This window comes from Mytilus galloprovincialis, chromosome 7 (assembly GCF_965363235.1).
Source record: "Mytilus galloprovincialis chromosome 7, xbMytGall1.hap1.1, whole genome shotgun sequence".
NCBI lineage: Eukaryota > Metazoa > Mollusca > Bivalvia > Mytilida > Mytilidae > Mytilus > Mytilus galloprovincialis.
The window spans coordinates 69,432,838-69,457,931 of record NC_134844.1 but is presented as its reverse complement, the minus strand read 5'-3'; the positions used below and the strand labels follow the sequence as shown (position 1 = coordinate 69,457,931).

At 31.3% G+C, this 25,094-nt stretch overlaps 1 pseudogene; it reads left to right on the top strand.

Moving 5' to 3' along the window:
* The first annotated feature begins 1,486 nt into the window (after positions 1-1,486).
* On the top strand, positions 1,487-24,202 carry LOC143083559 (uncharacterized; annotated as a pseudogene).
* The last annotated feature ends 892 nt before the right edge of the window (positions 24,203-25,094 follow it).

Here is a 25,094-nt window from a genome sequence, read left to right as displayed (position 1 = left end):
ATATTGTTTTAGAAAAGAACCATATACGATAAATTACTTATCGCCTACACAAAAAGAATATTTAGATAAAAAATGATTGCCATTACAATCTGTCCTAGGTGATTTAAATATTTCATAACTGGTATCAACATTATAGTTATATTTTATTTCTATGTATTGATATTTAGAGTTGAAATAATACAATAATATCTTTAAGATCATACTTTAACCTGTATATGTGTGTAATCCTGCTTGATTGTTTTCTGTCTGCATGAAAAAAATAGACAAATAAACAAATTTCAAACAAAAAGTAAAATTCATATAGGCCAATCCTTTCTTAATGATATCAATTTAATAAAATTGATTTTTTTTTCATAATGGCCATGTTTTGTGTCCAAGGTATGTTATAATGGTCAAGAATGTATGTAATGCCTGAGTCATCCCCGGGAAACATTACAGCACAAGGCCACTGTAGCTGTCAATATGTACTTTCAAAACAAATTAAACCAAATGCAAACAAATACACTTTAAAAGCTGTGACGTAACTTGTGAATATAGTTTAATTGAGGTTCAATTTAAAGCAATTGATGGCATATAAAATACTAGACTTCTTTAGGGATTTCAACAATCTGTTTTTCAAAACATCTATGGGAGCTGTACGATTCAGAAAAACAGTGGAGTGTTCAATTGCAGTTCTAGTATTAGAATTTTCTTAAGAACAACCCTTCACGCTTGAATTTTTCACCAACTATCTTAATATTTTCAAATCATTAAAAAGAATAGAACGGTTACTAGTGTATATCTATTTATAGAATCTTAAAACCTTGAAAATGCAGAACACAAAAGAATTTTATATTGCACTGCATGATGTTGCTTAGTGTTATCCGTATATGTCTACAAAATAGTATAATGTAGACAATCTCGTGATTCCTTGACTATTAAGAGGGTTAACTTGCTCATTCTTGAAAACCGTACGTTGATCTATAAGATTAGCTATGTTTGTCTCGTAAACACTCTATTACATAAAAAGGATATCGATAACTGGTATCTCTCCAAATACTGTACAGTACAGAATATATTAGAATATTTTTATTTCTTAAATTACAGGGCCCATAAACTCACCTACCATTGATTGATACAATTGAAAATTTCAGCAATAAACATCACATGTAATCGTTCTTGGTCAGAGTCAGAGCCAACAACAATATACACATCGTGAATAAAAGAAAAAGATTACATTACATGCACACATTCTCAAAGTATTTACTAGACTTATTGTCAATATTCATACCTGATCAGTTGCATCTAAAATTAGCAAAACTGTTGTGAAAGGTTTAAATGTACACAAGGTTAGCTATTTATAAGTGTGTACCTGGAATTTATTGAATCTTTTAAAAAACAAAGTCATATGATTTACATTTGAGGTTGCAATTATAAACACAACATGTGTTTATTTGTAACCAATAGCAAAAACCTTATCATGGACGATCTCTTAATCTATTGAATGTCTTATTTTATCCAGATTTCAAAAAGTTTATCACAAAATTGAAAATCGATGCAACAATCTTTATATTGAATTTTATATAAACTGCCAGGTAAATATTTGACTTTATATTTTTCTATTTTTCTATTGCATTTTCGGCTTAATAGTAGATTTAAGGAATCGATATGAAATATGTGTGTCGAACAAAAATGCCTATATAATTACGGCAATATGAATCTTTAAATATGATTTCGATTTTAGTTAGATTTGCACATAACCTTTATTCTAAAAAAATGAAACTTCGAATCTTCAAAACTTGCTGCATGGTAAAAAACTATCATGTCGTGCTTTTGCATTTGAATGATTTTTATTTAAATAAGAATTTATGTTAATCAAATTTATTGGTAAAGCTTTGCAAAGGCCTTGCGTCCATCTAAATTTCGTACACGATAATCGTACCCAGATTCAGAATTAAAAAAAAAAAAAAAAAAAAAAAAAAAAAAACAATACTGGATTAGGATTTTCATACACAAAATGTTGTGTTCATTTTGCAACGTTTTGTAAGTTCAAAACCCAAGCTTTATGATGACACTTAAACTGTTAGGCAAGAGAAATATAAACCGAATTATACCATCTTCAAAAATGATAAAATGCTTTGAAAATTAACCAGAGTTATTTAACGTAAATCATAGAGAGGGGTTAGTTAACAATTGGATTACTATAGTTGAGTGTTACTTTATTCAAGTATAAAAACATAGATAGTCAATTCTACTATTTTTGTTTCCATTTTCTGAATTTTTATGATAATAGATAAACATACCTAAATATGTAATGACAAAGTTTATGAAATAATCATTAGGTGTTTTTCTATTAAAAAAGCACTAAATATTTCGTATAATTGAATGACACAAAGTAATTAAAGAATGTTATATTTCAATAAAGTTGTCAAGTCAGTACTTATTTGAAAATACATTTAAATGGAACAACAAAAATAGATTGGGTTATTCAGTATTTAACAGTGATTTAAATAAACAGTTATCACGAAATCCCGAATACAAAAAAGAGGTCATATTTGTTTATGCTTTGCTACAAACATGTCGGTCATATTCATCTAAAATTAAAAATGTTTTAAAGGTAAATACATATACAATTATTTCGGTTATCTATATAATTTCTACGATTTAAGTCAGTTCATATTCAATTGAATGTTATACATTTTTAATATAGAAAGTTTTAAAATAGCAATATACGAAGGAAAGCTAGTACGTAGTATCAAAATATTAAATATGTTTATGGTATCAAAATAAGGTTTTTTTTTTTATTATCTTAGTTTTCTGAATTTGTTTTCCAATTCATATCTTCTCTCTCATTTTACAATTTTGCCGTAAATGATCTTATATTTTGTCACCCGGCTCCTTATAAAAAGTAGGATCACTAACAAATACTGAACTTAAAGGAAAATCATTTCGGAAAGTCCATAATCACATGGAAAAATCAAATAACAAAACGCATCGAAAACGAATGGACAAGAACTGTCATATTCCTGACTTGGTACAGGCATTTTCAAATGTAAAAAATGGTGGATTAAACCTGGTTTTACAGCGCTAACCCTCTCACTTTGATGACAGTCTCGTCAAATTCCGTTATATTTACATTGATGCGTAACTTAAACAGACACAATATAATTGTTATTGATATCATTTAAGAGCTGTAATTGACTAATTGATAATAATCATTTTAATCATTTATCACTTGTATTTTAATTGAATCAACTACTTTTCAAAATTCTTCTGTAATCATGTATAAAGAAATAAAGGCAACAGTAGTATACCGCTGTTCAAAACTCATAAATCCATGGACAAAAAACAAAATCGGGGTAACAATGTATACTTTTGTTATTACGTTTGAACTACAGATATTGTGGTTATGGTTTAATTATCATTTATTTATAATAAACGGTGACTTTGTAATTTCTAAGGTTCACTTATGGCACAAAACGGCACAGAATATCAACTTTATCATAAAACACTTAAAAAGGTAACGATTTGATTCGTAAACTGGTATTTTTCAAAAGCCGTAATAAATAAATCAGTTCTTTTCATACAAAGTACAGAATATTCTTTAAAGTGGGTCAATTTTAGATATGTGGTTAAAATATGGTGATTTGGGCAATTTTCAGACCTACAATCTTCAGGAAAAACCTTGGCCGCGACCTAAGATCCAAAATGTTTTGTAACCAAAAGTGTCCAATTTTGATATAGATTTCATGGATGGAGGCCAAGGTTAATTATGCCGAAAAAAATAAGATTATGGAAAAAAAAAAAATTGACCTACAGTACAAATAATGTTGTATTTCAGGGGTTATCGTCTCATCAGTTTTAAAGAAAGGTGCCAAAAAAAAAAGAATATGTTTGTCTTAATAGTATTATCACAAGTATATATATATCATGTATATATTTCTATGCAAAATTTGTATTTTTTTTTGGCCCGATTTGAAAAAATTAAAAACATTACTAAATAAAACTCACGAATTGATAATCCATTTATATTTGATCAAGTTATTATTTTTTTCTGGTTTGATGCCATTATAGCATGCTGTTGCCCTCCTTTTTTATTGATACCTTCATTGTTTTACTTCATTTTGTGTGTTTTAACGCCACTTTTAAGCACCGCATTTAGGCTATTTTGTATTGGCCCGTTTTTAATGATTGAGGAAGCCGGAGTACCCCGAAAATAACCACAAACCTTCGATAGGAAAACTAAAAATCCTGGTCAATAAAGATTGGAATCGAATGCACCTGTACGACCGGGGTTAGAACTCACAACCTCAGTGTTGACTGGCTAGTGATTACAATTATAGTAACTAATTAGACCACTCGGCCAATAAGTCTCCCCTTTGTTTTAGAAAAAAGATCGCTGTAGCTTTATGTTCTTACATGAACGTTTTGTTGTTAATGCTGTTCAACTTCGAATTTGATTTTGCCTTCTACTTCTTACAGAGAAACTGATGAAGGCAGAAAATGGCGTACTAAAATATGAGTATCTCATTTAATTTTTATTAATCACGCTACTGCATATGCGGTTTATTCGAAACTGAACAATACAATGTATCATTTGAAGGTGATAAACTAAGTTTCGTTTTGTACATAGATATAAGCCGATGTGGTAGTGCCAATGACAAACAGATATACCATTTTTTATTTGTAAAAAGTAAACTATCACAGTTAAAGTATAGTATTCGAATAGGAGCTTTGACTAACACCAAACAGTTAGCTATAAAGGATTCCAAAATGGCAAGTGTAAACAATTTAAACGAGAAATCAAACGTATCATCTATATAAAAATCTAGAAACACTTATTAAACACATCAACAAAAAACAATGACCACCGAACAAAAGGTCCCTGAATAAGGAGACATGTGCAAACAAATGAAGCGCAATAAACCCTTTTAACTTGCGCCAACCGTTACTCTAAATTAAATCATTGGTATAACATCAAACATGGACAGATACACTATAAAGCATCATTTGAAACTTTTAAGTGTGTTAACGCCATTGCCAGTCAAATAAGTCGACATGAATTGTGCAATGCCAAATAAAAGTATCTACAGGTAGTATGAAAGTTAGGATTTAACCTTATAATACATATGCATAATGTTGAATACAGATAACACAACCTTTAAAATAGAAATTAAACGTGGATGTGCATTTATACATTTCACAAATTCATCCAAAAAGAGTAGAAAGATATGCTTTAAATTGTTGATTACAAAATCGACATTTATGCAAATGTAAACAATTTTAAAGATCTTTTTACAATATAGACAACCATTTCTTTATTAATTAATTTGTTAACACCAAAACTTATTGCTAGGTGTTATGTATAACTGTACACTATAATTAAAATTTAGGATACAGTACTGTTTTAATAAGTTTTCTGCGGATAAAGCAAAGTTTGATAATCAAATATTTGTATCTTTTAAAACGTAAAGTCAAATTTATAATTAATTTATGGTGAGTAAAATTAAAAAGAAGGAAACAAAAATGGTCTCTTTTATCGTAACTTTAAGTATTGAGTTTCCCTTTCAGAATTAGGATGTTTAATCTAGAAAATGACAACTACTGCTGTTAATGTTATTTCTGTGTAAAGTAAGCACCGTGTCGTTCGTTTCGATAGTATATTTAGTACACACCGGAATATTTTTCAAAACAATATCATCAAGATAACGGTAAGTTTTGTTGAATGTGTCAACTAAATGTAACAATGACGTGTTGTTACTGAGTTTGGTTGCAAACTAAGAAACAGAGAAACATAGGAATATATAAATCTACTGTATATGAGTGCAATCTGTAGTGGCATTAATACTATGCTTATTCACAATTTTAATCTCTGTAGAACGTACGAACCTGAATGCCAAAGAATTGATACATTTATTTTGGAGACCTACGGAGTACTAAAGGAGTCATATCACAATTACAAAGTTGGCTTCTTTGTCTGCTAATTTAAACATCCTTGTATCACGATATTGAAGAAAAACAAAGATACAAGAACTGCATTTTTATTTGTTAACATTAGTTTAGAATTTAAATTCAGTAAAATGCTGTTAATTAATTTGTTTCTTTACACATATAGCATTTGTAGGAGAGGACTAAATTTCGTATGATGGGATGCAACACATCTTCTGTTGGAATTCAAAAGGTATCAATAGTAAAATATGATCTATTTGAATAACACCACTTGACAAACTTTTCTCAATCGACAACACAGATTCATAAACCTAACCGTGAACTTGTCCGGTTTGAAAAAGTAATGCAATCCTGTCAAAATATATAATTCAATGCAAGGAGTGATAACTCTATCAACCCCAGGAGTAGATTACCTTAGCCGTATTTGTACAACTTTTTGGAATATTGGGTCCTCAATGCTCTTCAACTTTGTACTTATTTGGCTTTTTAAATGTTTTGATATGAGCGTCACTAATGATCTTGTGGAGACAACTCGCGCGTCTGGTATATTAAATTATAATCCTGGTACCTCTGATAACTATTTTATCAATCGATCCCGGCGAGATCTGTGAATTTGTATCCTGTACTTTTTTTTTTATCTTGAATTCATGTAATGAACATTAAAATCGTCAATTAAAATGTATTCCATGTTCAATTATAAATACCTATTCCATAGACAAAAGCTGTGGCAAGTGATGCATGCGCAGTACCGACCGGACTAATCCTTGATAATGAGTGACTTGGTAATGAACTTAAGAATTTCGTTAAGCATTAAACACGATAACTTGTGCATTTACTAGATGAATAACTGTAGCTGATTGATAATTAAAAAACTAAACAAACTGACAGTTCGCGAATGATTAGTACTTCCTTTTATGCTTATATGTATTTTATTAACAATACTTGACTATCTGTTTAATTATAAAGGACTATCTTAAGCAAAATAAGTACATTTGACAGTAGATATTACAGCACTTGGATTGTGTAAACTTACCCAAAAAACGTGTATGCTGTAATGGTGTATGGCATATGATGCAATGGTGTAAGGTGTATGATGCTATGGTGTATGGTGTAAAGAGGAATGGTTTAATGGTGTTTGAGGAATGGTGTGATTGTGTAACGTGCGATCGGGAAGGTATGAATGATGGTGTACAACATTTCATTACTTGAAAACGAAGTTCTTTTTATTTTATTTTTTCGTATTGTGAACATAAACAATAATAATACTTTTAATATTTGAAATTTAATTGCATTATGGATAATTTCGGATCGTGTAGATAGAATGGAGAATGGTGTATGGTGTAATGTGTAAGGTGTATGGTGCAAAAGTGTAACGTGTATGGTGTAATGGTACAAGGTGTATGGTGTAATGGTGTAGGGTGTAATGGTGTATGGTGTAATGGTGTATGGTGTATGGTTTAATGGTGTATGGTGTTAGTGGGAAGCTTACACCATCCAAGGACTGTATTCATCCAGAGTGAATTTCATAATTTGGAATATACAACGATATACTTAGCTTAACGATCAAGAATAAGATAAGACGCCATTGTAATTTTCTCATGAATTGTATATGTAAACCTGTATTGCATGAATAGAGATTTTTTTTTATGATATGAGACATTCACTATGTACACTATGGTGTACTTATGAATACCATTATCTGTTTTAAAACATACTATTATCGAACAATGTTCTTTCTTTTAGAAAAAATCTGACAACGTTCTACCATCATTAAGCACACCAGAATCGTCAGGGATTAAAAAAAGCGTTACAATACCGAAACAAACAGAACAATGGCATGTATCTGAAGCTGAATCGAGCAGTGAAGATAATGATTCGACGACTCAAGAAACTTTGAGTCCATCTTTTCTAATCAACTTAGTCAAAACTAATATTGTAGTAATGGAAGGACAATATGAGGAAAAAACAAAAGATGGCTTCGTAACAATAGATTTTTGGAAGGCTGTTTTTTCTTTGGATCATCACTTTCAGACTATCATTAATCATGAACCTTCGAGTGAAAGGTTAGACATAATGGAAACAATAACAAAACATTTTAAAAACCATCAGACCGTTAAAATCTTATGTAACATATGTACTGAAATATTAGAATCTGGAAGTAGCTCTGGATATCCAGGAATTTCAACACAAAATATTGATTTTGTGTCGTCTTTGTTGTCCGTGTTGGTAAACTCTTCCGATAACAATTTTGAACTGTGTAGAATTGTTTCTCAGCAAACTAACTTTCTTTATATAGCGACTAAAAAACTTCAACAGTGGAAAATTCCTCATTTTGATGAATTTGACACAAAGGTAAGGGACGAAAAGTCAACTAGTTCACCTGGGCTAAGTCAATTGATGCTTTGTTAACACTTACTTTTAACAATAAAAACAACAAAGAAGACGGAACATGCCAAAGGGACATTCAAACTCATAATATATAGACAGACTGAGAATGGCATAACAAAAATAACAAAAAAAAAAGACGATGAAAAAACTACTAGTTCACCTTGGCTAAGTCAATTAAAGCTCTGTTAACTCTTACTTTTAACAATAAGAACAACAAAGGAGGCGGAACATACCAAAGGGACATTCAAACTCATAATTTGTAGACAGACTGAGAATGGCATGGCAAAAATAACAAAAAAAAAAAAAAAAGAGACGATGAAAAAACTAACAACCTAACAACAATCAACAAACCACACTTATACAGTAAAGACTTCAGCGGTTATTTCATGAGCCCGTGTATATGAAGTAGACTCTGCACCACGTTTACAGTTGAAAGTGTAAATTGTGTTACAAGTCAAACTCGTCGATGTCAGATTCATGTACATGAGGACGAAATTGGCTCACCGACAACTAGAACAGTTTGGTCGTCGTCGGTGAAACATAGGTTCCATGTGCGTTAACATTAACTTTGATGCATCTTCAGTAAGGAAACTTAATCACATCAAATACTCTATAGCGGGTTATTTTTTCGGGGTGTAAATATTTGCTTATTTTCGCAGTAAGAACAAAATCGCCAAAATAAATTCCGCTTATTTAAAAGTGCACATGGAAAGGTATTGAGAAAAATTTTGAATCGGCCAAAATGATAATCGTCAAAATATTTCGTTTACCTTATTCATTGCAAATCGCGAATTACTACACCCGCGAAAATAACCTGCTATACGGTACTTTTGTAGAAATGAAAGAGAATCTAGTTCAAAGGAAGGCAAAATAACCTTATGTGAATAGCTTGAAGCGGACAAGTCACCATTTTTTACAAAAAAATAAACAACATTGTTTTTTTTTATTTTATGCGTCCGAAACGCTTTTCTGGATTTAACGTTATCAAGAACGTTCAAAACCGAATGTTTAAGAGCCATGGATGTATAAGGACCAATATAATTGTAAATTTATAATCCAAAAAAATGACCTTAAAGATTTGCAAAATCCATCCAAGACCAAATATCCCCGAGGAAGTTGAAACCTTCGTGTTAATTATTATCTAAAAAATATTTGTTCCTTTAAACAATAATCATATTTAATAAGAATGTGTCCCAAGATTGCGAGCACAGTAAACATGACTTAGTTTTTTGCAACGTTGGTCAGTGTACAGCCTATAACAATGACTGACATCCACTCAATCTGTATATTTATGTCAATATCAAATTAGTCCTACCACAAAATTAGGTGAAAAGTAACGTAGTGTAAAAAAAATCATTAATATGTTATATCATTGAAGTCAGAAGACGGATCACACATTCTTGAGTCTCTCATCACTGTACTGCATAATATTACGATGTTTGAGGACAACGTTCCAAATGTACGAGATGTTAACTGCATTGAAGCAATGAAACCTTATTTAGAATCGAAAGATGATACAATTTGACTACTATGTTTAGCAACCCTTGCTGATTTAGTAGACGAATCTGAAAGTGAGATGATAAAAAGCAATGGTGACGTCATTCAATTTTTAATGTGGACTATTTCGATGGCTATGGAAACGGAAGATAGAAATTGGGATGGCTGGTCGCTCATGGAGTTAGCACGAAGTATGTAGACTTCTATATATATTTCAAATAACAAATGTAAGATTGGCCTAGAATACATTGCATAAGTCCAAATCAAACCAAACGATCGGGACATTTTAATATCCGAACTTAAGATGAGGAGAACAATATCAAACGGGATTTGAAACCCAAACGTCGAAAATAAACTACCAAAGTACAACAAACAACAGAAGTTACAAATAAAAACAACATAGAAACTAAATACTTTGCAATCCACCAAAAAATGGGTTTAAGCTAACAAAATTAGGTGTGTGTGCACCTTAAACAGCAATATATGTAAAAGAAACAAATATCAGACACATAAAGATCAAAACAGAGGCAAAGAGTACTTGTAACATTAGGCGTTACTGGTAAGGGATATTTGACAGTTGAAAATTACAAATTTTGCCCAATAACTAGGAATATCCCGTTTTGACTTTTCCTCGAAGTTCAAAATTTTTGTGATTTTACTTTTTACAACATCAAAAAACACAAACTTTTTGCTACATCTTTCAGAGCAGGTGTAGGAAAAATAACGATTTTAGGCCATTGCTTTTTACAACTCAATACCGTGCGCCTACGTGATCTAGAAAAATATATGGCGATTTAGATAGCAAAAACACCTCTCATGACATTGGAATAAAAACATTCCTGGGTCACGTCGGCTCAGGCACTAAGGAAATAAAAATTTGTTGTAAAATCACCTGCAAAATGAATGATAACTACAATATTTGAATAATAACAGAAAGTTAACCACCCTCACCTCACCCAGTTGCGAAAATTAGTAGTTTTGAAGTTCATCCAAACAACCTTCAAACATCAGGGAATGTTTTAACATAATACGTAGCTTTGCAAAACAGAATTCGAAAAATGGGAAAAAGGGGAACAAAAAACGGGCCTAATCGTACCTTGTCCTTTCCTAATATGTCCTGGCTCCCAAAGCTACCTATTAGATGTATGTGTCTTGAGTCGTTATGTCATTATTCCACCGCATAGCTGCTATTGTACTTGCTAGCACTCTTAGTACAATAAAAAAGGTGGTGATTTTTGTTTTATTTAAGATAAGGTCTCACCTGGAGCTCAACTCTAGATTGATTGAAAAAAGAGATGATCTTGTTTATTTTCACTTTTAATTATTCATTTGTAAATTGTTAAATTCCCTTGGCATCATCGTATGTTATTTATATATGTGTCTCAACTAGTAGTATTTTCTTGTGCATGTTACATCTTATTTGTAATAATCACTATGCAGAAATTATATACTACATATCCCATTCTTTATGGACATTTTTTATACAAAGCACGCGCATATGATAATTCACATAAAAAACTTACAAAACTTTTAAACAGACTGATTAACATAGGATACACTTACGATACTGATGAACATTATACAAGCTGGCAAATTTGGAAACGACTATTAATCTACACATTAACGATCTGACTTGTAATTTGTGGTAAATGAAATTCATATATATATATATATATATATATATATATATATTTCGACTTGGATTTATGTTGTTGAAGACTGATTTTTTTTCTGTCTAATGTACATTTTGCGACTTCATTTAGTATATTAGCATGATTAGTGTGTTATGTACATACTGCTTATTTTTGGATAGAATACTAGAACTGTGTTCCGTTGTTATAAAATGTCCATATTTCTCTTTTGAATGAAAAATATTGCACCATTATTTGCCATCAGTAATTATGAGTGCATCTGTGAGAGTTAATGTTTTGTTTATAAAATGCAAATAGCATACTCATAATGATAATGATATAATGATTAAACTAGTGTTCGTGGTAATTATGAATTGTTTTTCTCTCTCATTTCAATGGAATTAATGACCATGATGACTCTTGAATGATTTCAGTACTTACATTAGCATGATTATGAGAAATGAGATAGTACAATTGTGTTGGCGTTCTTGAAATATGCCATATTCGCAATCATTTTTATGGCTCTGGATATATTATATTTGTTTATAACACATAAATGATATAAAGAAAATGCTATAAACATTTTTTTGTGTGTGTGCACAATTTCGTTATGTTACTAGAAATCACAATCGTTCAGTAGATATTAATAGTAAGATTCTTATTTGTTTTAACAGTTGTTCATCAGGTGGCAAGAAATGATAACAATAAAAGAACAGTTGTGCAGCACGGTGCAGTTCTACTTCTTGTGAAAATTCTTGATATAGGAAACATAGAAGAACAACGTGGTAAGATATTTTACCTAACAGATATAGGGAGATGTGGTGTGAGTGCCAATGAGACAACTCTCCATCCAAATAACAATTTAGAAAAGTAAACAATTTGAGGTCAATGTACGGTCTTCAACACGGAGCCTTGGCTCACACCGAACAAACGTCTATACAGGGCCCCAAAATTACTAGTGTAAAACCATTTAAACGGGAAAACCAACAGTCTAAGTCTTATTCGATGACATTAACATTCATAACATTTCTTCATAACTTATACTCATTTGTTATTCCTATGAAACAATACAATGATTGACAGTATCTAATCATTTCACAATTAGTGTTAACGTTAATAGGTATCAAATTTACCAGGATTATTACTTAATACGCCAGACGCGCGTTCGTCTGCATAAGGTAACGTAATACTAGTAATTGATGAAGACATAACGTCTTGCATTGGTTAAGTTTCTATTTTATTCCTATATGGAAAACACAACATAAGTAATTAACGTTAATTTTAAGGAAATGTTTTTCTACAGAGGCCGTTCGCGCTATTTGGACGTTATCTTTTGACAAACAGAACAAAACTAAAATGATAGAGAAAAACGAATGGAATGTGATAGAGACATTGAAAATAATGTCTCAATCATCAGATGAAACAGTTAAAAAGATCAGCAAACAAGCTTTGTGGACGATTAAAGACCAACACAACACAGGTTTGTATATACGTAATAAATTTAGTTAATACACGGAAAAATCGAATGAATTGATTTACAACAACAACAACTGGTTAAGACGAATTATATTTGTTGTACAAATACTGATGCAATTTGTACTTGTTAATGTGTTTGTAAACAATACAGAATGGTTCGATACATCCTTATTTGTATCAAAACAAACACAAGCAAATCCTTTGATGAGTTTTGTCTTGGATGCGTAAATTTGTACATTCGGAGAAGTCTTATGAAGGTAAATCCAGAAAAGGACTTCAGACGCAAGAAATTAATAACGTGTTATATTCAATATATTTCTTAACGTCCATTTAACAATACGAAATGATGCAGGCAAACGGACAAAAAAGGAACGTTAAAATCCAAGGATATACAAATACTAGAAAAGCGACAGACGGGAGAATAAATAATAATAGCCATTCATGGTAAGTTTTACCCGAGGAAGCTGATAGCTTCGTTTCTACTCAGTTAACAATTGTTTTTATAGATTATGTCAGTAACAACACACTGAATACCCACCTCAGTTATATAAACGGTAGCTACAAAACAACCATCTACAAAACGACTCAAGACACCCACTGCTTGATATAAAACTAACGCTTCAATCATTTCACGATTTCATTTCATCTGGAACACACACAAAAAAAAACAATAGTGTCATGAATGCCAAGGATGTATCAATATATTAGATGCCATTCTAGTGTATATGTTAAAATGAAACAAGCAGTACATGTATTCCTAGCATTTTTTTTAGAAAACTTGCGAGTGAGGTTGTTAAACCTTTATTACTTAGTGTTTGATACTTGACTGAACATTTTATTTAAGAGTAACAGCCTCTAGAATCTAATGTCAACTAGCGCCAGTTGCTAAAGTGCTAGAAAAAAAAAAAATAATCGATGAAACAAAAGAACTAAAAACATCTAAATTACCACAACCAAAGGTGCATAATTATACAATGATATGACAAGCTTTGTATTTGAAGTGAACCAATTACAAGAAGAACAACTGTATGTAGTCGATTCTGCTCCATGATATCTTCTAAATTTATTGACGTCTCATTCAAAAAATAATTGATATAACTCAAATTACTAAGAGATTACTAAGTATCATGCTTTGATTTCTCTTGGTGACGTTTGAACTGTGACTCTATGGTTTTTGGTTGATAGTTTGTCGTTTGTTATGATTTTTATTAATTGAAATTATCCGGACAATGTGACTATTTTCCTAATTCTTACTCGATATATCCTTTTCTTGGCATGTTGGTTATTTTTCTTCAATCCACGTGTGGTTCGTCTGATCTCAGTTTACCATTTGTCAAATTTGATTATGACGTTATAATGAAAATAGAATTAAAGTAGAAGCATTGTTGCAAAGTTACTATTAAACTGTACGTTATTTTTTTCATTAAACAAAATGTGTCGACTGCGAAAAGAACTAAATGGACAGTTAAGCAAGAGGTAAACTTTTTAATTAAGCAGTTGGATCACTGATGCCTCCTTTTTCATGATACTCTTTATCACTCTGTTATCGGCAGATCGGTTGATTATAACTTTCTTACATTTTGACGAAAGGCACGAACGAACGTTCAGGGAGCACATATTACATTTCCACATTAACAATTAAGAGTCTGTGTGTTATCCAATAACACAGTCTTCTTTTCTTAAAAAAATGTATCTTTCAAAAATAAGCATATTTCATATAAAGCACACTTTTAAGATCAGAAAATAAAGACAAATAGTGCCGAAGACTCTTATGTCCGATACGTTACTTATATTGACCACATTTACACAGATTGTTTATGGAATTGTTCAAGCACTACCAGACAATTGTCAACGTGGATCATCGATATTTGCAAAACAAGGATGTTATACAATTTATATGAAATAACTCTATGATTGATAGATTTTAGGTTTTGTGAAATGTGAAAAAAATAATGTTGCACTTGTGATCGCAGGCAACACATATGAAACTATAACTATAATTTCAAATTTAGTTCAATAATAACGTTCCAAAATTTACACTGTTAAGCAAGAATTAAATGTCTAAAACAGGAGAAAAAACAAACAAGCAATGGCAAACACTTAACTTCAAAAGGGGGTTATGGTTTTTGTTTGAGTCAGAATTTGTGTTCTTAATAAGTATTTTGACGCTGTCAATCTATTTATTTGTTTCCCCAAATTTAAACACTTTAGGGTAAACGACAAATCTGATTTAAAATTATGTGTTTGTAATCTTTTTGCCCACAATTAATTTGTTGTGTCAAATTGAGAATCAGAATATTTGTTTAGGAAGAAAACCATAATCCCCTTGAAATAAATGTTTGTTCATTTACACTCAAATTTGAAACGAAAAGCTTGGGTGTTTTGAAAAAAAAATAAACCGTCTCTATATTTAAATAACTAAATTGTATATAGTAAATTAAGGCAAAGATCTTGAATTGGAGGCTAGAAGTTTGTCTGTTGAGTAGAGGTACACTTCTAAATATGCTCTTGAGCTTTAATTAAAGATCATGTTATTACTGTTGATTCATTATTATTCGCTGGATACCAATTTTCGTGGATTTCGTGAGTTCCGCCGAACCAAGAAGTAAAATGTTCAACGAATGACACGTTTTTTGTCGTCGTGTATGCTTGGTTTTGACGAAACCACTAAATTCAATATACACGTTCATGCAAGTTTTCTGAATCCATGAAAATGAACGAATCTACAGTATATACATGTTTTTTTCTTCTTTAAATACACATTTTAACACATCACTGTATATCAGGAAAATAATTCTACAAGTTTGCATAATGTATATTGTGGATTTCACACGACGCTTCAACAGTAAGCATGTTTGGAGGAGAGACGCATAGTAGTCACTCACCGTTCAATGGCTAATATTTCATGAATGTTCAGGACCAAAACGCATTTATATGCTTTATAATCGGTTCCATAGGAGAGCCTAACTCCGATGTATGGACACATCACAAGCTTAAGGTTACACTGAATTGTATTAAGGAAGAGGCTGTGTTGCATTATACGATCACAGCATATAGTATAGCATTTAGGTCATCTTTTGTTCTCTCCATTTGATTATTTTGGGCGTTACAAATATTGACTGAAGGTTTTTGGTTTATTATATTTTTCTGAGGGAAATTAGCAATGTATTTACTTTGGTATTTGCTTAGGTAAGATACTGGAATATTACAATTTTGTTGAAAAATTAGGGGGGGGGAGATGTAGTGGAAGGTGGTTGGAGCTTTTTTCTTCTTCCTACCCTGTATTTATTATTTTATTTTGTACGGTTATTTCTTTTCACCCTGGTGGTATTATATTTGTACCTATCGTACGTTCCGAAATCCTATATCTCACAAAGAGTCCAATTTGATAAGTGTCGTTGTATGTAGGGTAATAGTCCTTTGTAGGCTAACATTTGGGTGAAATGCCATCGACGTTCCATGACGATAATTGAAATATATCAACATAAAAGACCCCTAATACGAATCTTACGTATGATTCGTCAAGCGTACGTAACTATTAGATTTCAATGAGTATAATCTCAAACGACGCAGAAAAAAATTCCTGGCGAACCCTATGATATCGACAGAATAAATGTACTACGAGTTGACACTAAATAGCGCTGGGAACAAATATATCAAGATTCAGATCATAGGCAACAAATATAAGGATTTACGTCAATAATTTGCGTGGATCTACGTTTAAAGATCAAGCTATGATCATTAAAGAATATGGAATATATTAGAAACACAACTTCATGTTTACAAAGTCATACGGTCCAGCTTGTTAATATCCCAATGAGTGTATACTAATTTTGTCCGCAATACGCGTATGGTCATACCAGTTGGGTATACCAATATGTTCACGAACATACGCTTTTGGTCCTCATATATACTCATACATGTATGCATCGGAACATATATTACACATTTCGTTTCAGTGCAACCTTTATCTGGGCCGGAAAACATCAAAGTAAAAGGATGTGGTAACAGACACATAATGATTAGCTACAACTGGGGGCACCAACCAATGGTAAAACAGATACGTGATAGTTTAAGGAACAGTGGTATCAGAGTATGGATGGACGTAGATGATATGCAAGGGTCTACACTCCAGGCAATGGCTAAGGCTGTTGAGCAGGCAGATATTGTTCTTATTTGCTATTCATTCAAATATAAGAACAGTGATACTTGCAGAGCTGGTAAGTATTTTTATCAATCGATGTTCTGTAAAACATCAGTCTTTGGTCACAACCATGAGCACTGCATGCAAACGATTACTAATACCAGTCTAATGACCTATTATGTCTTATATATAAACGAAAACATAATATAAAGATTATTGCACTATTTCAGAAGTAGTTTTACAGCAAATCTTGATAATAATGCTCATATGTGGCTATATTATTTTTATTTTATGTCTCAACGCATTGAAACAAGAACTACAGAGTGCTAAAACGTGATAATTAGGCGTGTAAAAACTTTTAAATTATAAATTGTATAGCAAAATAAAATAAATTAGTTAGCTAGTTGTACAGAGAACAATTAAATCTTTCCACCTGAAACACAATACATTGTATTTTGAAATGAAAAATATTAAAATTCGGTTTCATCTGTAATTTTTCAATGCAAATTGGAAGCTTTAATTACTTTTGTTAGGAATGAGGAAATTAGTTTGTTACTTTCGGTCTGGTCAATGTTTCCTCCGGTATAACTTGATAGTGATCTTGACACTGATTCCAAACATGTATGGCTCTCTATACTGTTACTTTAAATAATTGCAAAAAAAAAAACTACTTCCAATTTACAAAAGGTCATTATTGGCTGATTTGTTTAAAGGTAATATGCATGCATCTTACTACACAATGTCTCAAACCTTAATCAAATATGCATACAAATTATTATCACAAACATTTTGAACTCCAAGGAAAATTCAAATTCCCTAATCAAACGGCAAAAAAAAAGGTCAAAGAGATCACACGAATAGATCAAAACTGTTATATTCCTGATTTAGTATACTCATATTCCAATGTAGAAGTATATGCAACATTCCAGCAGGACCTGCATACGGTGTATATATCTCCCAGTTGATACAATATCCCCGTGCTTGCATTTCCTTTCATGATGATTTTCTTGATAGAGGGTTGTTGCTCACAAGGAAGCTATTAAAATCAAGAGTTCCGAATGATGAAGTTGAAATCATCCCATCGTAAATTTTATGGTCGCCATCACGAGTTGGTTGACTGTTATGGAATAACCGTTTCACAAATGATATCGGATATGTTCCTTACGTCGTAACTACATTCCCCTTCGCTTTCATCAATGTGACCTACCGAAATTTGACTATTTACCGGATTTGTTTTCTCATAAGCAACACGACGGGTGCTACATGTGGATTAGGATCTGCATACCCTTCAGGAGCACCTGCGATCACCCCTAGTTTTTGGTGGGTTCATGTTGTTTATTCTTTAGTTTTCTATGTTGTGTCATGTGTACTATTGTTTGTCATTTTTAGCCTTGAAGTTGTCTGTTTATTTTCGATTTATGATTTTGACTGTCCCTCTGGTATCTTTCGTTCATTGTCTAAGTGAAAACAATGGTCAAAGTCTAGAACTTTAAGCTTAAATGTGATGTTAAACTCCATTTTAAGGTAATAAACCAAGGACATATAATCAAAAAAACCTCAGGTCTTTACTATATAATGCTATTGATCTATATCATCATAAGCGTAAATTATAAGAAACATGAGAGAGAGAAAAAAAAAAACATTCAACGGCAGAGTACGCTTTTAACAAAAATTTATAGTATTGTAAAATACGACAAGTCGCAACTAACAAATGAGAACACCATATGTTGTCAATTTCTTACACAGTTTTTGAAAAGAGTGAAAAGAAGTGAAAATAAGTCAAAAACTAAATGACCTTGATCTTTGACTTTAATATTAGTTTCCTCAATTTGACCAATGACCTCAAACCAAATGGTCTCTATCACCTATTGTTTATCAGTTACAAATACAAATCACTAATATCAAATGCACATGGGAAAACGATTATCATATGAAATCTCTATATTTATTCGCTAAAAATCGATCGAAACATCCTGCGGATAAAAATTTCATATGGATAAGTATTTGGTTATCTTTTTTAAAGCGTATTATCTGTTCGATATCATACACCAAAAAGGAAAGCAACATCTTGATATTTAACCAAACAGCGAAGGAAAACACTTTAGTTGGCGAAAACAAATATTTAGACAGAACAAAATCAATGACTTTAACATGTTAAAAAATGCATCATACTGTACAAATAACTTTATGTCCAAGAAATGATACATCTTAATAACTATGAATATACTACAATTCTGAGACAGGTTTACAAAGGACTTGTTTTATAAGATGAATAGATGAATTTGTAAATTTTATAGAGGCAGAATATGCGTATACACTGAAAAAAAGATAATACCATTGAAAATGGAAAAGGATTACAAGGCTGACGGTTGGCTTGGGTTTATAATTGGTGCTAAATTGTTTTATGAATGTAGTGGGAAATATGAATATGGGGATAAAGTCAATGAATTAATCCGGGCAGTACAGGAAGCTGTGGAGGGAAGTACAGATATGCTGGTAGAGGTACCAAAACATGTTGAAAAATTAACCATGGAGGTATATATATTTTTCTAGGTGTATAATGACATTCGGCAGCAGAACCATTATGCCTATGATTTTAAGGTTTCTTATAACAACAAATTGATAATTTTCTATCACAACTCATTTGTTTATAACTTACATGACAAAACTTTAAACAATGTTATCATACTCTTATAAGGTTATGCTAATGCTTATGATATTTGGTGTTTCTAACTATATATCATATGTATCGATTATAACATGCCCTTTTCCATATTGGCCCTGGTATCACCAGAGACTCCTATATCGGCCTCAAAACTTTAGCCGATGACCGATATATGTCGAGGGATGATACCAGGGCCAATATGAAAAAGACATAATATAATATGTTTATCACATATTTAAATTCTGCAGAAAAGAGAAAAACAGTTTAATAAAATTAAACATAACAAGTTAAATCTTATTTTTTTTTAGCCAAAAAGTGTTATTAATTGTCGTTAAGGACGCACGCAATGACGTCACGTCATTTGGAATCGGGGCATACTAACCAATAACCTCTTTTTTGCCCGTGGCAATTTTGAGGTTATTGCATATGCAAAACACAACGTATTCGTAACACATATGTGATAAGTTAGATTACAAATAATATACACACATACAAAATTAACACTCAACTAATCACTAAATGCATTTCCGAATGAGCAGTATGAACAGTTATATTTACGCAAATAAGACAGCGAGACACCAACACAAAACATTAAGGACGTCTACAGTCAACATGTAGTCTTCAACGAAAGCAAGTGGCTTCTAAATTTGCCATTTAACGAAGGTAGAAAATTAATTTTAACTACATCAGAGATAATGACAAAATGTTATTAACTAACAAAAATAGAGCCAGTAACCCTAGGAAATGTTCGATTGTGTAGGGAATTGTTGTGAAGAATGAATAACAGTCCTTAATTATCAAACAATAATATCTTTAAAAGAATGTAATCTTTAACTATGTTCCTCATTTTTTTCCCGAGCAGTAAAATATGATCCACAAATGCACGTCACCTTATATGATACAAAAAAGTCTTAAAAAATAGTATTTATGTTTTCCAGCCTATTTTGCAATCTGAGTTACCTGTTATGTCAGCTCCAAAACCAAAGGATGAACAGTCCAATGTACTAAACATTGTTATAAAATGGACGCCATCACAAGTTGAGAAATGGCTGGACATAAATAACCTTCCAAAGTATGTGGTTGTCTATCAATGACTATATTGTAGCATAGTCTTTACTTAGACAGAACTCACTGCTAGATTAAAATAAAATATTCACACTTATATATATGAAGGACCCTGAAAGACCATTGCGATGGTCAATCTAAAACGCGATGATACACGCTAAACTACGATGTAGTCAAACACTAACGTGCCATACTTTAACACACAGTGCAATAGGATAGTACTCTTCAGTGTCATATTGTATCGGGAATGAGGTTCATTAAAGATATTTTGTCAATTTGGTCATTACGTCACTCTTTAGTTCCGCAAAAAAAAAAAAACAATCAATAGTAGAATGATTCCAGTAGAAAGTAAAAACTTAGGCTTTATTTCACGCAAATTCATAATATCTTATTACACTCTGAAAAGAATTTGAAAAAAATAAATTTGAATGTATTTAATTCCTCAATATCTAGGGCGCCATCACAACTTTAGACTCCTGTATATGTATATAACTGAGAACGGTACCTTACATTGTACATTGGGTTTACCAATACAATACTTTTGAGGATAACATGTACACAAAACATAACGAGTGAATTTCCCTAACAAAACATTAACCTAGATTAAAAAATGAAATGTAAATAGAAAACATCAAACTCATCATTTTCTACATTTGAAAATGCCTGTACCAAGTCGGGAATTGTCAGTTGTTGTCCATTTGTTTTAAAAAACAACTTTGTCTTCTAAAATATTGTTTCCAGAGTGTGACATTCAACGTAATTTACAGCTAAAATATAATAACACATAGGATTTTGATCCCCTTTAAATTTTACCACAAGTTGCTAAACGCGTAATGTTGCTCACTTATGATAATCCCTTCCATATCTAGTTATTTTTAACGAAGTTCAAAATTAGTAAATAGAGGGTAATGAAATAGGCACTTGCACCTCATGTTAAAAAGAATCCTACTTTTAGAAGAACCATAACATGGTATCAGAAAATGTATTGGTCTGCCGTTTCTTGTGAGTGCCTTTTTTGATATCAAATAAACAACAAGCAGAATTAAAAGGAACACCCACTGTATCGGAACACATGTAAAATGGTTGACATACCAATTGTTGTATATCCATCACATCTTTCATTTAAGAAAACTGCTTGGGCGTTTAAGAGGAAAAGACATCGCATTTCTGCGACTCCTTGCTAATCAGGTAAGTTGAATTATCAAGCTACTGGCTACAGAAAGAATTAACAAATAGTTCTGTGTTTATTTTACATCTTGATAATAAACAATACATGTCGTTTGTGTTGGCAATACAATAAATCGTGTTTTGTTTAATCATATGGGAATGCTTTGCATCTTTCGTGAGAGATAAAAAAAAGAATAATGAGACAAGTATAACTGTGAAACGAATATAATTAAAACAACTTACTGTTCAATCGTTACATTGTCTCCCTAGTTCTGTAAATACACAAATTTAGATTCAGTATAGTGTAAGCTTAACATGTAACATATGCAAACTGAAGATGTATAAAAACATAATGTAGATATCGGGCGATTCAATATAGTTTTTATAAGAATTATACGACTGTTTTACAAAGTGTTATATATTCCGTACGGTGACCTATAGTTGTTAATGTCTGTGTCATTTTGGTCTCTTGTTGATAGCTGTCTCATTGGAAATCATATCACAACTTCTTTTTTTCATATTATAAGTGAAATCTATAGTCATTTGTGTATTGTCTTTCTTTGTTAATCGATTCATCAGAAAAAAGTATAACGTAGTAATAGTAAAATGAAACATGTCTGTACAGAATAATTAGTTCACTTTATATTGACAAATGGGCATTTTTCATTTAAACATATGGCAAAAATTGTAAGTTCTAATTATCGATACAGACCTGCACGGGTATGCTCGTGTATTTGTACAATAATCACAGTTGCACATGTGTGCATTTCAGATTGGACTAAGAGTTGATATTTTTTCGCAAAATAATCTCCCTTATTTGGTAAATTATAGATTTGTTTTACTACTTTAACTAATTGCACAACTGCTTTACAATTAAACATTTGCTGGATCATGAGAAGTCGATCATGATGGCAGCTGTGGTTATTTTGAACATATGAAAAGTGTTGTGGTTCCTATTTTTATATTTGTAATGCACAAACTATCTGATCGATCGTCTGTAATTATGTGTACTGTATATCTTACGTTTATTATAGATTAATATAGTATGGTGCATTAAAATGCATATGATACAGAAATGTATCTGTAACAGCCAAGAAAGGCTGTCGAGATAAAAACGCAAAATAATCGTCAAGTTAATCGACCTTAAGTGTTACACGAGACATAACTTACAAAGAATCGTGAAATTCCACACCTGTTTGTGCTATACAAAGAACACGCTTGAATCTGTCAAAATTCATAAATCTCTTTTACCATCAAACTAATAAAAAATACAGCATTGAAACTGGTTTTATATTTATCAAAAAAATATTACATTTGTATATATCATATACTTACATTATCTTTTTTTTTAATTTTTCAGTCTCATAATACTTTCTATCAAACAATCAGAGAACAGTTGAACATAAAGGATATTAAATCAATGTCGGATTTCCTATTCGCGTTGGAAGACATCAATACAGACATGATAAATCTGCATTCCACTTCCTCTTTGTGATATTTTGAGTTTGACGAACTTAAAACATGTAGAATTTAAATGTTGTTTGGTTTTGGAATGCATTTTTTTTAAATATGTGGTTTTGACCTTCTTAAAACTAAACAATTTCATTTTTTACTCATAAAAAAATGATAAATCGAATGGATTCCTCATCAAAAGGTTGTCTTTATGAGAAATTCAAAACTAGATGTCAGTGTGAGTAATATTTGAATTGCAATTATGTTTTCCATAAGAATTTACTGTCAAAATTTAGACATTGTGATTATTCCCTTGGTATTGCATTTGGTAGATACAGAAATATTCCAAAAACGCAACCATCATGTAAAAAATATAGTTTCCTAGATGACGAATTCCATCTTATTCGATGGTAACATTAAAATAGATTTGCGTTCAAATTTGTTTTCTTATCTAAAATACTATGGACCATTTTTATAACATCTTGATGCATTTAGTAAATTAAAATCAATTCACCCCGCCCCTCCAATCTGTTAGTTTTTGTCATATTGAAGTCTTCATTTAGCAGTCTTTAGAACTGAGGGGCAGACCTATGTTAGACAAGTTTTTAAATGTGTATGTACATGTATTTGTTGATTGAACTGTTTCTTAAAATATGTTATATTGTATTCCATTGTATTGTTTTTTTTTATTGTATTGTTTGTATGTATTGCATAGATCCTGACCATGTTAACAGTGTTATTTTGCAAAAAAAGATTTTTATATTATAGTAATAAAAACCTTGTACATGTTGTAGGTATTTTTTTCATTTCATTTTTGGTATTCATCTGTGGTTACAATTTAACAATAACGAACAAATATTAATCCACAAAGCATTGATTTTCAGATTTGTCAAATGAAAAACAAAATAATGATGGCAGAATAAATCAATCATAATATTTTTCTAAATTGTTGATGAATAAAAAATAAACAAAATAGATAAAGATTTTTCTTTAGAATCTATTTCCTTTTTGTTTCCTTGTATTCTTTTTTTTTTATAGGTTTAAATAACATGAGTTACTGTAACTCCATTTGCGGACACGTTTTGATAAATACAGTGTATAACAGCTTTGAAATATTCAATGCTTTTTTGTCTGACTTTTGACTCATAGTGACATGTTATACTAGGTAAAATAATACAATTACATGATATTAAAACACTCTAACATTTATAGTTGATTCTTAACGTTCTATGTTGTGGTTTTCCACCACTATTTAAGGCTACGGAGCGGTTTTCGTTCTCAATCATAACTTAATAGTTATCAAAAGTATCAAGCTTATAATTCTATACCCCAGCTGCAGTTTATATATAGCTGTACAGTTGAAAAACAGCATTACAGATGTCATAGAAATGGTATGCTTTGTCTTAGTCGGAAGGTTGTGTAGCTTTACATCCAGGATAAAAAAAATCTGTCTGTACCAAGCAACGAACATGACTCGTTTGAAGTCTTCGGTCCTTTGATTTTGCTATTTGCTTTAGGTCTTTCTGTTTTTCAGGATTTTTTTCCAAAGTTTCTTATGAAATATTCAACAGTTTAAAAAGTAAAAGACCGTGTCATATCATAAGCGATATATACTATAACCTTTTTCATGTATTTTCAATTTAGCAACAGCGACCATTTCAGACCTTCATGTATATTCAAA